Source organism: Lithobates pipiens, unplaced genomic scaffold (genome assembly GCF_037356315.1).
Source record: "Lithobates pipiens isolate NorthernLeopardFrog02 unplaced genomic scaffold, aLitPip1_a1.2 Scaffold_28, whole genome shotgun sequence".
Classification (NCBI taxonomy): domain Eukaryota; kingdom Metazoa; phylum Chordata; class Amphibia; order Anura; family Ranidae; genus Lithobates; species Lithobates pipiens.
In genome coordinates, this window is record NW_027507789.1 from 58,372,931 (window position 1) to 58,392,880 (window position 19,950).

Here is a 19,950-nt window from a genome sequence, read left to right on the forward strand (position 1 = left end):
GTGCCCCCACAGCAAGCAGCTTGCTGTGGGGGCAGCTGAGCCGCAGCTCTGTGTGTCCATTTAGATATGGAGCCGCGGTTCAGCCCCGCCTCCTCTTTTCCCTGATTGGCTAACTGACTTTGACAGCAGCAGGAGCCAATGGCGCTGCTGCTGTGTCTCAGCCAATGATAAGGGAGAGTTCCAGATGGCTGAGGCACTCATGCACATCGCTGGATAGAGATGGGGTTCAGGTAAGTATTAGGGGGGCTGCTGCACACAGAAGGTTTTTTTTTATCTTAATGCATATAATATATATGTACAACCACTTTAATTCTTCATGGCATTGATTCACCAAGGTGTTGTAAACATTCCTCCGAGATTTTGGTCTATATTGACATTATTCACGCAGTTGCTGTAGATTTGTCTCCCATTCCACCACAGTTTCCACACTGGTAACTGTGGAAGCCATTGGCGTACAGTGAACTCATTGTCAGGTTCAAGAAACCAGTTTGAGATGGTTTTAGTTTTGTGACATGGTGCATTATCCTGCTGGAAGTAGCCATCAGAAGATGGATACACTGTAGTCATAAAGGGATGGACATGGTCGGCAATAATACTCAGGTAGGCCGTGGCATTTAAATGATGCTCAATTGGTACTAAGGAAAATATCCCCAACACCATTACACCACCACCACCAGCTTGAACCATTGATACAAGACAGGATGGATCCACTCTTTCATGTTGTTTACACCAAATTTTGACTGTGACATATGAATGTTGCAGCTGAAATCGAGACTCATCAGGCAACGTTTTTCCAATCTTCTATTGTCCCAGTTTGGTGAGCTTGTGTGAATTGTAACCTCAGTTTCCTGTTCTTAGTTGACAGGAGTGGTACCTGGTGTGGTCTTTTGCTGCTGTAGGCCATCTGCTTCAAGGTTCGATGTGTTTTCTCTTTTTCGGACCATTCTCTGTAAACCTTAGAGATGGTTATGTGTGAAAATCCCAGCAGATGAGCAGTTTTTTAAATACTCAGACCAGCCTGTCTGGCACCAACAAACATGCCATGCTCAAAGTAACCAAAATCCCCTTTTTTTCCCATTCTGATGCTCGGTATGAACTTTAAGTGCAAGTTGTCTTCACCATGTCTAGATGCCTATATGCATTGAATTGCTGCCATGTGATTGGCTGATTAGCAATTTGTGCTACCAAGCATTTGAACAGATGTACCTTATAAAGTGGTTGGTAATTGTACAAGGCTCCCTAGAGAGGTACCTCTTACTATGGACAATAGGCACAGTTCCTGGAAGGAAGCCATTTGGGTAAGCAGTCCTGAATGCTAGTTCTACCACTGCTAGCAGAGACGGAGTACTTAGGGATTGGTCATCTAAAAAGCCGCCTTACCAACTGCATGCAGACTTTACTGTGCACTACCATAAAAACTGGGCCCCAACACTAGCCGATTATTGGGCCTTACAAGTGGCACTGATGTAGCAGGCTGAAGTCACTTGGACTCTTTATTATACAACGTCCTCCATTTTAGAGGTAAGCCTTTCCAGTAAGCAGCGTGTGCACTTTTTATGGACATTTTACTATTTCTTTGCACCCAGTATCTGTTCATTTATTTTAGAATAATTGTTTGACTCACTCTTTATTTTCACCAGATTCACATGATTGTATTGCACATATGTTTATAATTGATTGCACTTAATTTATGTTGTGATGCCTACTTTAATACTGATATTATTTGTAAAATTGATAGTGCACCTTTTTACTATTATTCAATTTGTCTAGTATTCTGATGATTAAGGTGCTGCTTTCCTTTACATAATTTACTGAGCACAAAGTTGTTATTTTTTTTGTAAATGTAAAGATGGGTCCACTTTAGTTTCCCATAATGGAGCCATTAGAAGTTTCCTATATAATCCAATAAATGATTGTGTGTGTGTGTGTGTGTGTGTGTGTGTGTGTGTGTGTGTGTGTATATATATATATATATATATATATATATATATATATATATATATATATTCTGCTAATATACTTTCAATAATCAGCTGAAAATCAAAATTATTTTTAGTAGCGAGTATTTGTTTAAGCAACGTGTTTTATTTTGTATATCATAGAAGTACTATGGAAACAACCTTCATATGTTTCTGTTTGGTGATCAAACATGACTATGTACATAAACCACACAGTATAAATCACACATTTCTGCCAAACAAAGAAAATGTCTAACAGATTGTGTGCAATGACTGTGCTCCCCCTGTTGAGTGTGCATACCCCCCTAAGTGAGGTGTATAGGCAATATAATGGAAAAGGCGACGTAGTCTCTATCAGCTGTAATAATCTACTACCCAATGCTAAGGCAGCGCTAATGATAATATGCCTCTTCACGAGGGGGAATAGATCCCTCTTGCTGATTTCTAGTGGTTCTCTAGATGTATCCACTGAATTACTTTGTACTAGATTTGGTGTAGGATTAGCTGCAAGAAAATGTCAAGCTATTTCTGATCTAGAGAGATGTTACAGAATAAGATGTAATGATAAGCTGGAAGAAGGTCACAAAAGGGCTGGTTGTTAAACATGAAATAGAATAACGAGAAAATGGTAAAAATTCTGCATGTTACAGAAAAATAAGTGTGGGCAGACATAGAGAAGAAGCATAAATTAAAGGATGTGTGTCGTCCACAATGCTGGAGATTCAGTGCAATCACTGCAGAGACTGAACAGTGGTGGAGATGCAACCAAGATCTGGACAATTATTTCAAAGCAGATGTACATGAATGTTTAACATTATGGTTAGCATTTTGTTCTAACACCTTTTGTGATATGCTGTTTGTACTTTTCCTATGTCTAATCACACTGCGCACAAGCTTATAAGGAGGGGTTGTATTAGACTACATCCATATACAAAAATAGCAGAGGTTATAGGCATATAAGGGCCAAGCACAACTAATGCTGCTCACAAGAATCACATAGTACCATTTCACACTCCCACAGGCTTAGTTATATATCTCTGACGAAGCCTGTGGGAGGGTAAAATCCATTAGTGGAGCCTGGCTTTGGAGGAGACAAGTTAAAGCAGATCCTGCATATACGATGACCTGGCTGATTGCTGGTGTGTGGCTCCCTACCCTTTTTGATAGTCAGTTCCAGTGGGCTGGGCAAGTCCTGTTGGATGCTGGCACACCAGTATTGGAGTCACTGGGTTGTTACATATTCACTCGTGGAAGGTTACTTTTACTAGGATCACAGAGGGTGGTGATGTCGCTTTTGGCAGATTTATAGATGGCTTTGTATGTTTTTGGTAGTGTTTTGTAGTTGTTGGGCGAGTGGAAGCCAATGGAGAGGGGTGGCAGAAACGGAATAGTTGGTGGAGAAATGAGTAAAGTGGTTAAGACTTGTATTGTCCTTGTCATTTTCTGCAAGGTTAAAAGAAAGTACAAAGAACCTTATCTTTATTGTGTGAATTACTAGTTCCATAAAACTGGCCATAGACTGACCATTTTTCTTTTCTGCAACCGTGAGTTGCTGGAAAGAAAATCGATTGATTCTCCGTCAACACAGTCAGTGTTGACAAGGGAATCCCCCCCACGGAGTCATTGTTTTTTACAGTTAGGGGAGCTGTCCCGACCGGGAGAACACAGTTATTATTGTTAGCGACTATAATAGCTGCTAGCAATAATCACATGTAGAATCCGATAGGCTGGTGGCACCCAAGTTAATCAATCAACTTGGGTACATTCAGCCTGCCCATACATGGTTCCAATCTCAGCCGGTGCCTGCTGAACCGGTCGGGATTCAAACTATGGCTGGCTTAAAGTGGCTGTAGACCCTTACATATACTCAGTGACATAAACAGCCTCAGATGATACACAGAGATTAAACAAATCCTCCTACATAGGTTTAACATGTTTATCTGCAGTCTTCTCTTCCCTACACCTCTTCAAAAGGGCCGATTGTGTGAATAATCTTTATACATCTGTCAGGAGCACAGAGGAGGGGGTGGAGAGGCTGCAGATACAGTGTGTGAGAGCTGATTGGAGGAAAGGCAAACAAACCCCTTCACACAGCAGAAGAACTGTGTTCTGAATAGATCAGCTCCATTCCATTCTCCCCAACACAAATTTTATCTCATGTGACAGTAAAAACTTCTCAGAAGTGACTCAAGCTGATAACAGAGGAATGAAGCACCAGAGAGAAACGACACTTAGAGCTTTGGAGAGAAGTAAACACTACAGATACATTTCAGCCTATATGAAAGCATGGCTTTCTCTGTAGATTTACTGGAGAAAAAGGCTTAGACCCATGGTGTGTGCTATTCACAGGATTGCCAGGTGAAAATAAGCCTGAAAAAACTACATCTAACGATTGATAACATGCAATATATTTAGATTCAGGTTTGGCTACGCTACTGAGTTCACACCATTGCAAATTGTATATGGAATCTCCGCATCCAATTCACGAAAGCAGGAGATTTTGACTAGCTCTCTATGGAGCCGGTTCACATATCTCAACAGCAGGTCCGGTGCATTTTGCAGAAAAACGCTGTACGTCTTTTGGTCCGTTTCAGGTCTGAATTCAGCCCAACATTCTAAATCAGACCTGAAACTGTGAACCAGCATGGACCAGACCCCTGCTGTTAGCAGCATGCGGCTCATATGTGAACTGAGCCTTAGTAGCCTGGGATCCCCAACTTTTCCAGGATCCTCAAAAAATGTGTAGCCGAGAAGAACAGACCATATGACTATCTCTTTTATCTTAGACCTTGAGATTTAAAATGGGGGCTACTAAGCAAATGTTGCAGACAGCAAAGCCAGCTTTAAAGCCTAAGTTTCCTTTTTTTTTTAAATCAGCACAAGCGACAGTACTTTTAATTGTGATTAGGGATGACCGAACTGTTCGCCCGGCGGTCAGTTGGCGCCGAATTTTGCATGTTCGTGATTCGCCCGATCGGCGGACTATTACCACTGTTCGCCCGGCGGACATATGCATTTACAGTGTGAAAGAACTTTGACCCATGATGACACATCCATCATGGGGTACAGGACAGCCAATTGAGACATTTCAGCACATGGACAATTGGACATTCCCCCTACCTTATAAATAGACCTGATCTGGCAGCCATTTTACATTCTGTCTTATGTCAGTTTAGGGACAGGACGCTGTGTGCAGCAGGGAGAGACTGTAGTGACACAAATCGCTAGCTATTAGGTCCACAAAAGTCCTTTTAAGGACTGGTATAGGTGTAGTACAGTATATAGGGTTCAGTGCACTGCTGTGCTGGTGATTGTAGCAGCCTGTCGTTTGTCAGTGTAGGAACAGGACGCTGTGTGCAGCAGGGACAGTCAGTTTAATCACTAGCTATTACTATTAGGTCCACAAAGGTCCTTTTAAGGACTGGTATAGGTGTACAGTATATAGGGTTGTACACGTATAATATACTTTCTTCCAAACATAGAAAGAATATTATACTTGACTGCTGCCCGATTCTGCAGCTGTCTTTTACCAGTGTAGGGACTGAGGGACAGTCTGCAAATCACTAGCTACTAGGTCAACAAAGGTCCTTTTAAGGACTGGTATAGGTGTACAATATATAGGGTGCTGGTGTATTGCTGTGCTGGTGATTGCAGCTGTCTTTTGTCAGTGTAGAGACAGGACGCTGTGTGGAGCAGGGACAGTCAGTTTAATCACTAGCTAGCTATTACTACTAGGTCCACAAAGGTCCGTTTAAGGACTGGTATAGGTGTACAATATATAGGGTGCTGGTGCAGGGCTGTGCTGTGCTGCAGATTACTGCTGGTTTCTGCAGCAGTCTTTTATCAGTGTAGGGACTGAGGGACAGTCTGCAAATCACTAGCTACTAGGTCCACAAAGGCTTGACCTCTGGCCAGAGCTTGCCCAATTTGCAATGGAACTGTTGGCTTGCCCCTCGTCCAGTGTCCTGTCCGAAAGGACGTTCAGCGCAGCAGGCGGGATCATGACCAATAAGCGCACTCGCCTAGCTCACGACAGTGTTGACTACCTCACATTTATAAAAATGAATGAGGCATGGATCTCAGAGGAATTCAACACATGTGACGAGTAGACCCTGTATATCTCTATAAACGATTTATTTAATCAAGCACACAGACCTTTTTTTCTACATTTTGGCTCACTTCCTTGTACAAAAAAAGCACACCGTACTATATGCCCGTACCCTCCTGTTTGAAGAGGTTGAGCGGTGTCATATTTTTGGGGCCCAGCAGCGAGTTGCTGGTATCGGTGCTGCTGTCAGTGCTCTCTATCACGGTGCTGGTCTCGGTGCACTCTATCACGGTGCTGGTGTCAGTGCTCTATATCACGGTGCTGGTGATCATCTCCTGCACCCTCTTCATAGCCTACCCTGACCTTTCCTCTCCTCCATTGCCTTAATGCGCTCTTGAGTCCTGAATTGTCAAAATTTCACAGATAAAAAAAGAATGCTTGTAGTTGTCGATCCCAGATTCACTTCATACATGTGTTATGTCAGTGGCCATGTGGTGGGACTATGTGTGCACAGCTAGTAAGTATTTTGTAGCTGAAATATGACCTGTAGGCTTTTAAAGTTCGCCTGCCATTGAAGTCAATGGGGCCCACCGCGAACTTTGCGGTTCGCAAACTTTTGGCCGCGTTCGCGAAACGTCCCGTCGGAAGTTCGTCCATCTTTAATTGTGACGATGGCTGTTCTTCAGTCCTCTGCAACCCCCATACCCCAGCAGTGGTAATCTTTTGGTTTTGCAGAGGTTGATGCAGCTGCTCGACCTGTCATAGGTATGCATCAAGAGTGCCGGCTGCCCTCCAAGCCCTTCCAGCAGACTGGTAGCTAATACCAGCCCTTTACCCCAAGCATCATACGCAGACAAGATGTTGAGGTAAGACCAAAATAATAGCTTTATTGAACAGAAATACCTGTTTTTATACACTTGAAAAATAGGGGCAGTTACCACATGAACAATAAAAACATATTTCACATTGGGGTAAACGTCTCATAATGGTTCTGTAACAAGGTAAAGTTGACACAAGACTAATCACATCTCCAGGAGGATTAGCAAACAGACAAACAATAAGTTACTCAATTGACAATGGGAAGTCGCACCTAGGAGGCACCTGATGGAGAAATTACACAATAGGAGAAAGACACTCCACACCTAGACAGGATAGGCGAACACAGTTACACATGACCTCTGTATTGTCTGACACCTCCCCTCAATATCACTCTTACCCAAAAGATACCTCCACCTCTCTCCAAACCCAACACCACCCATAAACCAGACCAGACTATGTTTGGAGTAAATGGCCGACAGGCCTTGATTTATTTAACCAAAATATATATATATATATATATATATATATATATATATATATATATATATATATATATATATATGTAACAAAATATAAACTTTCAATAAATAACCATAATTAACATGTAAACAACTTTCCTTTTAAAACTGTATCCTGGGTCATAGCATAATAATAGACCCTACTGGTCACTGCACATTACCTTTAACCTCTTGACCTCCAGACGGAAACCCCTGTCTCGGAGGCTATACCCAACCGAAGCAGTGACCTACCCCTTTTACTCTTGACGGTTAACCCCATGTAACCGTGAAGTGCAAATCCAACCACCCCCATCACCATGGATGGGTACCACCTATTCTCCACCTGCACCACTTGACCTTCTCAACTGACCCCAAAACACTGCCACAGCTCGAAAGGTGGTAAAGCCTTACCCTTTCGAGCAGCGCCACACACAAAAACCCCTTTGAATCCCCTCCTGGAGACCCAAAGTCCACAGATCTGTCCCCACCTCGTTCAAATGAACCCCATCACTCCTCAAATACCTCCAGGTCTCAAACTCCAGTTCCCGATGCCGAACCGCCAATCCCCCATTCCTGATAAAAAACCTACTCACTTCCTTATTAATCTTAACCCGGGCCCTATCCACTTTTTTGTCCGACAATGCCCACCTCCACGACGTCCTGCTAACCATGTCTGACCATATCATGACCATGCCTGGGTAAGCGGCTTTTAGCCGAAGAAAATCACATTTAATGTCTCTGATAAGGTCCCTCATGGACCTGACCCCCATGTCATTACCCTCCACGTGCAAAAGTAGAACATCAGGCGGACGATCCAGGCGAGAAAATCTGTGCACCTCACCCAACACCCTGTTCCACCTCATACCGGGGACCCCAATCCAGCGAACCTGCGCCTCATTCCTAGGAATCCGAAGCTGTCTCCCATTCGGCCGAACGTCCGCTCTCTTCGAACCCCAAAACACGTATGAGTGGCCCAGAATCCATACCAAGCCAACATCATATCCTGCAAACAAAAACCAAGTAAATACACGACAACCATAATTCCACCCCAGAAAACATACACATATCCCCACCTTATCCCCCAACATGCTCATGTTAACAGTTCTGGCCGAACATACAGCCTAAACCTCTCGGAGTCCCACCTCCCAATTCTCCGAACCGCCTCCGCACTCAGCCCGGCCCTAGCCGCCTCAGTAGCCGCCCCGATGCGGAAGGAGTGGGATGAAATTTTTTTAGGATCAAAGCCCGCTGCTACCACACATTGTTTAAAAATAGCCCTGAACTGAAATGTGGACAAAAAGGAACCATCTCTGTGCACGAAAAAGGGGCCCGGACCCGGAGGCCTCACTTGCAGGAAAGCCCCCACCGCCCCCACAGGACAAATAGTGCTCTCGGCAATCGAACCCACTTCCACCAGCATCCCCTTCGCTTCCTGATCCGTCTTGGACCTGCGTAATCAAATCCTCACCACCCCTTGGCCCAGCTCGACCTCCCCATTGCCAACCCCCCATGTCGTGCCCTGGCCGGGCAAAACATCTCGCCAATCCGGAAAGCCCCAAAAAAGGTTAAGGAAAAAGCCACCCGAAACAATACCTGTTCATATATGGAACTACATACTGTCTCTAACACCCCGCACAGGCCGTGGAGCACCTGAAAGGAAACCGGACGCCGCCCGTCCCTCCGTCTATGCTCCTTCCGGTAACCCTTCACCGCCTGACGCAACCAGAATTCTTTGGTATAGTCCCAACCTCCCTCCCATTTAAACAAAAAGGCCAACCCCGCCAGTTTTCTGTCAATCGAGGCCGCCGAAACCCCCTTTTCCATAGCTATGCTAATGAAGTAGAACACAGCCTGAGCCATGCCCGCATCGCCCGGGGCCATGCCGATCACTGTCAAACAGTCAGACCATTCCTGCCACACCCTCGAATAAGCCTTCCACGTTGTCCTACTCACGGACAACTCAATCCACCTTGCTGCGAGTCCAAAGCTATGCGCCACATCCACACCGGGCAGCTAAACCCGTGACGCTCTGCCTCTGGTGCCAGTCCCCGAAACCTGTCCCACTGAAAACGAGACAGCGCGTCAGCCAGCGTGTTATCAAACCCCGGCAGGTGCACAGCATAGATGAAAGCATTCAACTGCAAGCAGCGTAAGACCAAATGGCGTACAAGCCTAACCACCGGCCTGGAGGCCGCAGTCAGCCGATTGACCACCTGTACCACCCCCATGTTATCGCAATTGAAGCGCACCTTAAGGTTCTGAAACGACTCCCCCCAAATTTCCAGTGCCACTACAATGGGAAACAATTCCAACAGCACCAGGTTCTTCAGAAACCCGGCCTCAGCCCAGTCCGTGGGCCACAGTGCCGTGCACCAATGTCCCATGAAATAGGCACCAAAACCGGAAGCCCCTGCGGCATCCGTAAACAACTCCAGATCCCAATTACTAGGAACTCCTGCCACACCCTCAGGTCCTCCCTGTGTTCCCGCTTCAGTGTCACGAAATGCGTGGGGGCCCGAACCCCAGCCGTAGCCGCGGCCAACCTGCGGCAAAAAATTCGCCCCATCAGAATAATCCGACACGCAAAATTGAGCTTGCCTAACAGGGATTGTAACTGCCGCAACTGCAGCTTGCGGACCCCTACGGTCCCCCGAATTTCCTCCTGCAACGACTAACTTGTCCAAGGGCAGACGGCATTCCATCTTGACCGAATCGATCTCAATCCCCAAGAACGTGATGCAGGTCTTAGTTCCTTCAGTCTTACCCGGAGCCAGAGGGACACCAAAGCGTTCCGCCAGATATTGCAGCGTTCCTAAGAGGACCGCGCAGACGTTCGAGCCCGCCGGGCCAACACACAAAAAATCGTCCAAGTAATGGACGACCAAGTTAATGCCCGACGCATCCCTAATGGCCCACTCCAAAAAGGAACTGAATTGTTCGAACAGGGCGCAAGAAATCGAACACCCCATGGGTAGGCAACGGTCCACGTAAAATGCCCCCTCCCAATGGCACCCCAAAAGCCAAAAACTATCCGGGTGAACAGGTAAAAGCCGGAACGCCGATTCGATGTCCGATTTTGCCATTAGCGTCCCGCGGCCATACCGCCGAACCCACGACACCGCCGTGTCAAAGGAAGTGTATGTAACCGCACAGTCCTCAGGCGCGATGGCATCGTTCACCGATCCCCCTTTTCGGAAAGGATAGGTGATGGATCAACCGAAACTTGTTCGGCTCCTTTTTAGGAACCACCCCCAGCGGAGAAACCACCAGATGTGGGAGAGGTGCCTCCTGAAACGGGCCGGCCATGCGGCCCAACGCGACTTCTTTACCCAACTTCTCCGTCACCACAGACGCATGCTGCAGAGCCGATTTCAAATTTTTTGCCAATGGGGGCACCGATGTCAAGGAGCAAGGAATCCGAAAACCCGAAGTAAACCCCGCCTCCAGCAATTGTGCCCCCGCCCTGTCGGGGTATCTATTGAGGAAAGGCAGCATCCTTTCCACCCGAACCAGAGTCGTCCCTTTTGTTGACAGAATCTCCGGGGCACCCCTTCCCTTTCTTAAAACATTTTGCAAGGGCATGGGACCCCCCGCAGCCCGAACACAAGTGTTTGAAACGGCAGTTCGACCCGAATTTGCAAGATCCCTCGTTAAACTGCCAGCAATAACCCCATCGCTTTTCGGCTGGCTGTCCTGGGGTGGCAGAACCTCCGACCCTCGGCTGAAAAAACGGATTAGGAGCCCTCGCCGCCATCAGCTTCATCCACAAGCTAATGTCCTTGTGGTCCCAGCGAAGCGAAGGTCGGACTGCCATCCGCTGCCTAAACTGTTCATCATACCGGAGCCACGCTGTGCCGCCATACGTCCGGTGTGCTTCACTAATGGCTTCCAGATACACGAACAACGCCGAGCAATGTTCCGGCGCCTTCTCACCCACCACAATTGCCAAAATGGCAAACGCCTGGAGCCAGTTAGCGAAGGTCCTGGGAATCAACCGGTACCTCCGCTTCTCCTCGTCTTCCTTCTTCCGCTCCTCAGGCTTCAACCTATCCAGGTTTAATTTCTCCAGCGGTAGCAGGGTGAAAATCTCGACGTACTCACCCTTCCAAATTTTTTCTTTCACTTCCGGCTTCAGATGCGCCCCTAACGGTCCCTCGAAGCAGACGTAGACCTCGCTCCTCGCCGCATCAGCCAACCGCACCTGGTCCACACTTTTCTCACCCACCTTCTCCGAAATCACGTCGGCCGCAGGGGCAGAAGCACCCGCCGGCTTCTCCCCCCCCCCGCCACCGGAACAACCGCAGGCGAAGATGCTCCTCCCATCGTCCCCGCCACGGCCGCAGCCGAGGCCTGTGTCCACGCCTGGGCTGGCCCGCTCACCACCCCACTCTAAAACCGCTGCACCAATTCTTTTAGGCCCTCCTGCCCCTTGTCTCCCGCTGAGGCCCCATAAGCCGGGGGCTGGGCTGCTGACCCCGCAGCCCCGATCCCCCCACCCCCACCAGGTGACCCCTGCAAGCTACCCCGACCCAATAAATCATGCAACAAAGTAGACATCATAATAGAAGGGTTACACTCACCGGGCTGCCCAGGACCGGGCCTCGCAGCCGCCGCTCTTGGACCCAGCGCTGTATCCTCTCTGCGATCTTCTCCACCGTCAGACTCAGACAGCTCACCCTACGATCTCCCGCTCTCCACAGTCGACACGTTCTCAGAAGTAGGACGCCCAGATGGGCCTGCTCCACTGTCCAGGGGTCTGCGGTGCAGCGCTCTGGAGTCCCGGCCCCCCCTGCCGCCAGCCCCGACTTCTTGCCTGGGAGAAGGGCTCCTGCGCCTCCCGGTGCGCCGACTCCTCACCCCACGAGTCCCCTCAGCCACCCCTCCTGGGCCCTGGCTAGCCAAATGACCACTGCTGTTGTCCCTGGGACTGGGGGCCACCCAGCCAGGCCGAACCCCCACCCGCTGCACCCCCGATCCCCTCTGGCCGCCCCACACCGCTCCCGCAGCCACCACGGCCTGGTCCACGCACTGGCGCCATGCAGGGGGCGCCGACTCCTGAGATGCTCCTGACCCTCCAGCCGGACCTTGTCCCCTCCTTCGGGCCCTGCTCCTGGCGGCATACCTGCTGCTCCCTTCCCCAGATGGGGTGGAGGCCGGGGTCATCCCTTCTCCCTGAGTCTGCTGCTGCAAGCCTGTGTAATGACCGGGGGTGCTGTGCGCTGTCCGCGGGGGGGCCCTGGGCTGAACCGTTCGGGCGGCCTGGAACGCCGCACCCGAGGTGTCTCGGCTGTCCCCCCCCTCACTGCCGCCTCGCCGCCACGGCTGCTATTTGCGCCTGTAGCCATGCGGCGCCCTCTCTCTCCATTGCTGCTTTCAGATACCTCAAAAACTCTGCAGACGCCATGGTACCCGTCGGCGCGGCGAGGGTGTACGTCCTATCACTTCCTCCTCCGCTCTCCGACTGCCCCTGGCTTCCTCTGCCTCGTGACTGCAAAACGTCAGGCTCCGCCCACCGCCCCGCCTACTCCGATCCCTTAAAGCGGCCACTATCCTTGTCCCTTAAAATGGCGACAGTGCATTCAAAGCAGCTGTCATGCCGTCCCTACGCCCACAGCCTGCTGCTGCGGCTCCGTGGACGTTCTTTATAACAGTAAACACATACAGTGGGTATAGAAATTAATCATCCCCTTTAAAATAATCACATTTTGTTGCTTTGCAGCCTGCAATTAAGACAGAAACAATTTATGTTTTATCCAGCTGCATTTACTCAGTGCAGCTTATAACATTCAAGTGAAAGATATCACACCAACATGTCAGAATAAAATAATTTAAAAAATTCTAAAACAATCACTGAGTTGGGGAAAAAAGGATCATCCCTTTGTGTCAGTATTTTGTTGAACCAGGTGTTTGCTTTAATTACAGCCTTTAGTCTGTTAGGATATGTCTTTACTAACTTTGTACATCTAGACTTTGTAATATTTGCCCACTCTTCCTTGCAGAACTGCTCAAGTTCAGTTAAATTTTATAGTGACCGTTTGTAGACTGCAGTCTTCAATTCATTCCACAGATTTTCAATGGGGTTTAAGCCTGGGCTCTAACTAAGCCATCCATGGACATTCACCCTTTTCTCCTTCAACCACTATGTGGTCATTCTTGCTGCTTGCTTTGGGTCATTGTCATGTTGGAAAGCAAACTTTCTTCCCATTGACAACTTTCTGGCAGAGGGCAGCAGAATTTCCTCAAGAATTTGATGGTAATTTTCCCCTTCATTTTTCCTTCTATCCTATTCCTTCTATTTCTGCTGCAGAGAAATCCCCCCCCCCCCCCATAACAGGATATTAGCACCTCCATGCTTTACTGTAGGAATGGTGTTATTTGGATGGTGAGCTGTATCGGATTTTGGCCAAACATATAATTTGGTGTTGAGGCCAAATATTTCAATGTTAGTCTCATCTAACCTAATATCTTTTCCATGTGGCCTCAGAGTCTTAAAGGTGCGTTTTAACAAAGGTCAGTCATGACTACATTTGGCCTTTCTTGAGAAATGTTTTTGTTCTTGCAACCCTCCCATACAAGCCACATTTGTGGAGAATTTGCAATATTGTCACATGCACACAATGTCCACTCTTTGTCATACATTCCTGCAACTGCTTCAGGGTTGTAGGCCTAGTGGTAGCCTCTCTGACTACATTTCTCCTGGCTCTTTCATCCAGTTTTGGAGTGGCATCCTGATCCAGGGAGGGTCTGCGTTGTAACAAATACCTTCCACTTAATAGACTTCACCGTGCTTCTAGGCATTGATAAAGCCTTTGATTTTTTTTTTGCATCCATTTCCTGTTTTGTGCCTGTCTACAAGTTTACCCCGGAGATCTTTTGACAGTGCCTTACAACCCATAGTTGATTGATTGTTTCAGTTACACTACCGGGGACTGAAATGCTCCAGGAAAGCTCTTTTTCATGAGCTAATCAAAATGACCACAGCTGATCACAGCTGAACATCAAATGTCTTTGTGAGACATCATTGAGAAGGAGATTAGCTACACCTAATTGAGTTTTCAAGTAATTTTTAGGAGGGGGATGATCTTTTTTCCAACTCAATGATTCTTATTTTGATTTTGATTTTGATTTTTTTTTGATTTTGACAGACATGTTGGTGTTATGGCTTTCACTTGGATGTTATAAGTTGCACAGAGTAAATACAGCTGGATAAGACAAAAATGGTATCTATCTTCGTTTCAGGCCCCAAAGCAACAAAACGTGATTATTTTACAAGGGGCTGATTCTTTTCTATACTCACTGTAACACCTTAATAAACAGATTACACATAACAGCAGGAGACCTCAGCATCAGGTTGTTTCGAGCCGTTTATAATCTTCTGCTTTGAGTCTAGGACGTGGTTGAAGCAGTCAATGCTGGTTTGGGATGTTCAGTCTATACCCCAAAAAAACACAGAGGTCCCAAATCTGTATTGGGGTCTTCCTGTTCTCAGAGTCTGTGTGTTTCGGGGAGACATGGACTCAAGTTCAAAGTAAAACTACTCCAGAGGTCCCCCAGGCACACACCTCCCAAAGAATAGAGCCCCCTTAAACACCAGGGCCCATTGTGAGTAGGCAAGAGACTAGTCTGCAGTCTCCTCCAAAAGCCCCTTTCTACCCCCTTCCCTATTCACAGAAGGCATACTGTAGCTTCCATCAATAAAAAAGTGCTCTAAGAAAGGGGAAGGCACATCTATCATTCCCTCACCCATCCTCCATTTATAGAGCACATTCCAGTGACGGAAGCTATAGTACAGCTTGTATCAACGGAGGAGGGCAAGAAAGGGTGGACATAGTCGGCACTCTTGAGGAGTACCTGTGCCAGGCCCAGTGGCTGTAATAGCCCCTGCAGCACTGAAGATTACTGCTGTGGGGGTATGCAGAGGTACGAAGGGTGCAGAGGACAGAAGATTTCAACTAGGATCGCAGCCACCAACACAATGTAATTTTTCAGTTAATGTAAGTTATGTCCCTTGTGCTGATTTGAAAAAATATCTACATTTTTTTTATTTTGAGATAACGCACAAGAAATATGCATTTCATACCTCGATTCACCATGTGAATTTATTTCATACAGAAAATTTGTAGTTCATCAAGAACACAGTGGATTTTTAATTCTTGCACTTTTTTTCCCGCTGTCCTGTCATTAAAGAACTTCTACACTATTGATACATGAAATATCCTCAAAGGGAATTCTGAATGTATATTTGGCACACTAACGCTGTTGCCAGAGCAGGCTCCAGCCTCCTGGGACATATTGTGTTTCTGGTTGCCCAGAGGTGGCTTCATAAATGAATAAATTCCAAATGTAAAAAATCAATTTTTTATAGATCACTTAGATCTCCCTTCTAGAGAAATGCATGAGACAGTTATGGTAAGTGGGTTAATAGATATGTGAAGGACCTCTTCTTGCAATGGAATTGGTAAAGATGTTACTATAGAAACTGAATAGTAGATGTTTTCCTGGGTATTTTGAATACAGTTCTCGTTTTGTGAGACCTTGTCTGTTTCTCGTCTTTTGTGCGTGTCAAGGTACAAAACTGAGGCACCAGCAGTAATATATCTGGAGCTGTTCTATTTACGTCCATGTAAGTTATACAATAGATGTTCTGCAACCAAAGTCAACTTGCTAGTTGACATACGATTATCTTGGACTGATTTACAGAACAGAAATCAGTACGCATGATGCACAAACAAAAAATTATTTTCTCAATGATGCATGTAATTAAAATAATATATGAATGAACATTTATATGTGAATCCTGTGGCTCTTTCATGTGGTTAAACTAGAAAAAGACAAAACCCTCATGAACGCACTGTTCCCCCGATCCCTCCTTTGCACTTCAAAGTATTCAGATAGCCATTTTCGTCTAATCGAAATAATATATATATATTTTTAAACCAGCGCCATTGGCAGCTGAGTAAACAGGAAGTGAAAGAGCATGGGCAATCAGAGTCTCTAAAATGCAAGTTCATAAAAAGGGAATAGTCTCTGGGGGTGAAGTGCAGACTTTACCAAGTAACTATAGACCTGTTAGTTTAACTTCAGTAGTCGGGAAGATATTGAAAAGTTTAATAAAAGACCACATAGACGAGTTCTTGCTGGAAAATAAATATTTTAAGCAACAGACCGCATGGATTTATGAAAGAGAGAAGTTGTCAAATAAATCTGATTTCTTTTTATGAGAGGGTAAGTAAAACCTTGGACAGAGGGGTGGTGGTGGACGTGGTATCCTTGGATTTTGCAAAAGCAATTGACACAGTTCCCCACACACGGGTAATGTGTAAGGTAAAGTCTACAGGTGTGGAAAGATCAATTTGTAAATGGATAGAAAACTGGCTAAAAAAAACGAAAAAAGTAGTGGTTAACGATTCTTACTCTGAATGATGTAAGGTGGTGTAATAATGTAGTGGTGTACCCCAAAGTTCAGTGATGGGACCCTTACTTTCTAATACCTTTATAAATGATATTGGGTCTGGGATTAAAAGTAACATTTCTGTCTTTGCAGAGGACACCAAGCTATGCAGTGGAATAACGTCCTTCTAGGATGTCTCCAATTTACAAGCTGACCTCAATGCTCTGTCTAATTGGGCAACTAAGTGGCAAATGAGGTTTAATGTTGACAAATGTAAAGTTATGCACTTGGGGGCTAAGAATATGCATGCATCGTACATACTAGGAGGAGTAAAACTGGGGGAATCCATAGTAGAGAAGGATCTGGGGGTTTTAGTAAATCACAAGCTCAATAATAGCATGCAATGCCAAGCTGCGGTTTCCAAAGCGAGTAAAGTCCTTTCTTGTATTAAGAAAGGTATGGACTCCAGAGACCGGGATATCATTTTGCCCCTGTTCAAATCATTAGTAAGACCTCATCTGGAATATGCAGTTCAGTTTTGCCCACCAGTTCTCAAAAAGGATATCAGGGAATTGGAGACAAGAGAAGGGCAAACTGATAAGAGGCATGGAGGAACTCTGCTATGAGGAAAGATTAGAAGAACTCTTGAGAAGAGGAGATTAAGGAGGGATATGATTGATGGATACCAAACATATCATGCTTTATAATTGCACACACTCGTGGAATGGCGACAAACTACGGTACCTAAAAATCTCTATAAGCAACGATTTAATTTTTTTTTTACGGTTACCAGGTTAGAGTTACAGAGGAGATCTAGTGCGAGAATTATTGCTCTCGCTCTGACGATCGTGGTGATACCTCACATGTGTGATTTAAACAGTTTACATAAGCGGGCGCGACTTCCGTATGCGTTTTCTTTGCTGTGCGAACTCGCGGGGATGGGGATGCTTTAAAAAAAAAAATCTTATTTATTGTAATATTATTAAGTTGTGTTTAAAAAAAATAAAACATTTTGATCACTTTTATTGCTGTCAATAGCCATGCCAGCGATGGTAAAGCAGGATGGAGAATCGGACCTTGAGACAGAAGGTCCTCTCGTAACGGCAGTCGCCATGGGGCGTCCGCCACCAGGTGTACCAAGGGCGCGGAGGCCAATCGAGGCAATCAGTATTACTGGGATCCCCTTGACTTCCACTCTACGAAGCAGACGTGGTAACCGTTTCAGTGGAGGAAAGGCGTAGATCAGCTGGTACTTATCCCACAGAGCCAACAGCTCGTCTGCCCACAGATCTCTTGTCCTGGACACAAATCTCAGCACCTTCCGATTGAGACGGGAGGCCAGAAGATCCACGTCTGGTGTGCCCCACCTCAGGCACAGTAGCCTGAATACCTCTGGATGCAACACCCATTCTCCTGGGTCCAGCATCTGGGGACTCAGATAGTCCGTCTGCCAGTTCTCCACTTCCGGGAGGTAAATGGCCGACAAGGCCGATATGTGTCACTCTGCCCACCGAAGTATGTGAGCAACCTCCTGTGCGGTGACTGAGCTTCTTGTTCCCCCTTGGTGATTGACGTATGCCACAGCCGTGGCATTGTCTGACTGGATCCAGATCGGACGCCCCTGAAGTCTCATCGACCATGTGGAGAGGCACAGCCTGATCGCTCTTAGCTTGAGCAGATTGATCGGCAACTTGGATTCTTCCGCCGACCAAAGGCCCTGAGCCGACTGAACCCCCATCACTCCAACCCAGCCGGATAGCCTGGCATCCGTTGTGATCACTGTCCACTTCAGAGGTAGGAACAACTTCCTGGATTGAATCACCTGGAATGAATCTGACTGACTGGCTCACCTGGATCTGTCGATCCAGGGACAACTGAGATTTGTCCCATTTTGTAAAAATCTCCTTCTGCAAGATTCTGGCTTCACTAGGTAAAATAAACCTGATGACTGCATGGCAGGCTGGAGGGTTGTTGCCCAAGGGACCGCCCCCTGGGCGGAACTAAGAGTTCTGAGTGTATTACAACTTATGCCTAGTATCTCCTAGTAACAACCCAATGGCTAAGAGAGGAGCTGTGTCGGTCGGTGAAAATAAGAGAAAAAAACATTACTAGCACCTACCTATTGGTAGAAGGTACTACATACATTCTCCTCCTGACCCCTGCATTGTATATGCACATTGTACTCCTGACTCCAGCGCTGCTTCCACTATGTTGAATATTATACTTCTGATTGCACTGTATATGCTACATTGTACTTTATACCCCTGCACTGTATACACCATGTTGTACGTTATACACTATATTACCAAAAGTATTGAGACCATTGCCTTTACGTGCACATGAACTTTAATGGCGTCTTAGGCCACAGGTTATAATATTGAGTTGGCCCACCCTTCACAGCTATAACAGCTTCAACTCTTCTGGGAAGGATGTCCACAAGGTTTAGTAGTGTGTCTATGGGAATGTTTAACCATTTTTGCAGAAATGCATTTGTGAGGTCAGGCACTGATGTGGACAAGAGGGCCTGGCTTGCGCTGTCCGCTCTAATTCATTCCAAAGGTGCTCTATCAGGTTGAGGTCAGGACTCTGTGCAGGCCAGTTAAGTTCCTCTACCCCAAACTCACTCATCCATGTCTTTTTGGATCTTGTTTGTGCAATGGTGTGCAGTTATGTTAGAGTAGGAAAGGGCCACCCCCAAACTGTTCCCAGCAAGAAATAGTTAATAATGTCTTGGTATGCTGATGCCTTAAGAGTTCCCTCCACTGAAACTAAGGGGCCAAGCCCAACCCCTGAAAAACAACCCACACCCTAATCCCCGCTCCACCTAATGATTTGGACAAGTGCACAAAGCAAGGTCCATAAAGACATGGATAAGAGAGTTTGGGGTGGAGGAACTGGACTGGTCTGCACAGAGTCCTGACCTCAACCCGATAGAACACCTTTGGGATGAATTAGAGCTGAGACTGCAAGCCAGGCCTTCTCATCTACATCAATGCCTGACCTCACAAATCGCTTCTGGAAGAATGGTTAAACATTCCCATAGACACACTCCTGAACATCGTGGACAGCTTTCCCAGAAGAGTTGAAGCAGTTATAGCTGTAAAGGGTGGGCCAACTCAATATTGAAGGAGGGGGGAGGGAGAGGGAGGGAGGGGGAGGGGGGGAGGGAGAGGGAGGGAGGGAGGGAGAGAGAGGGGGAGGGGGGGAGAGAGAGAGAGAGAGAGAGAGAGAGAGAGA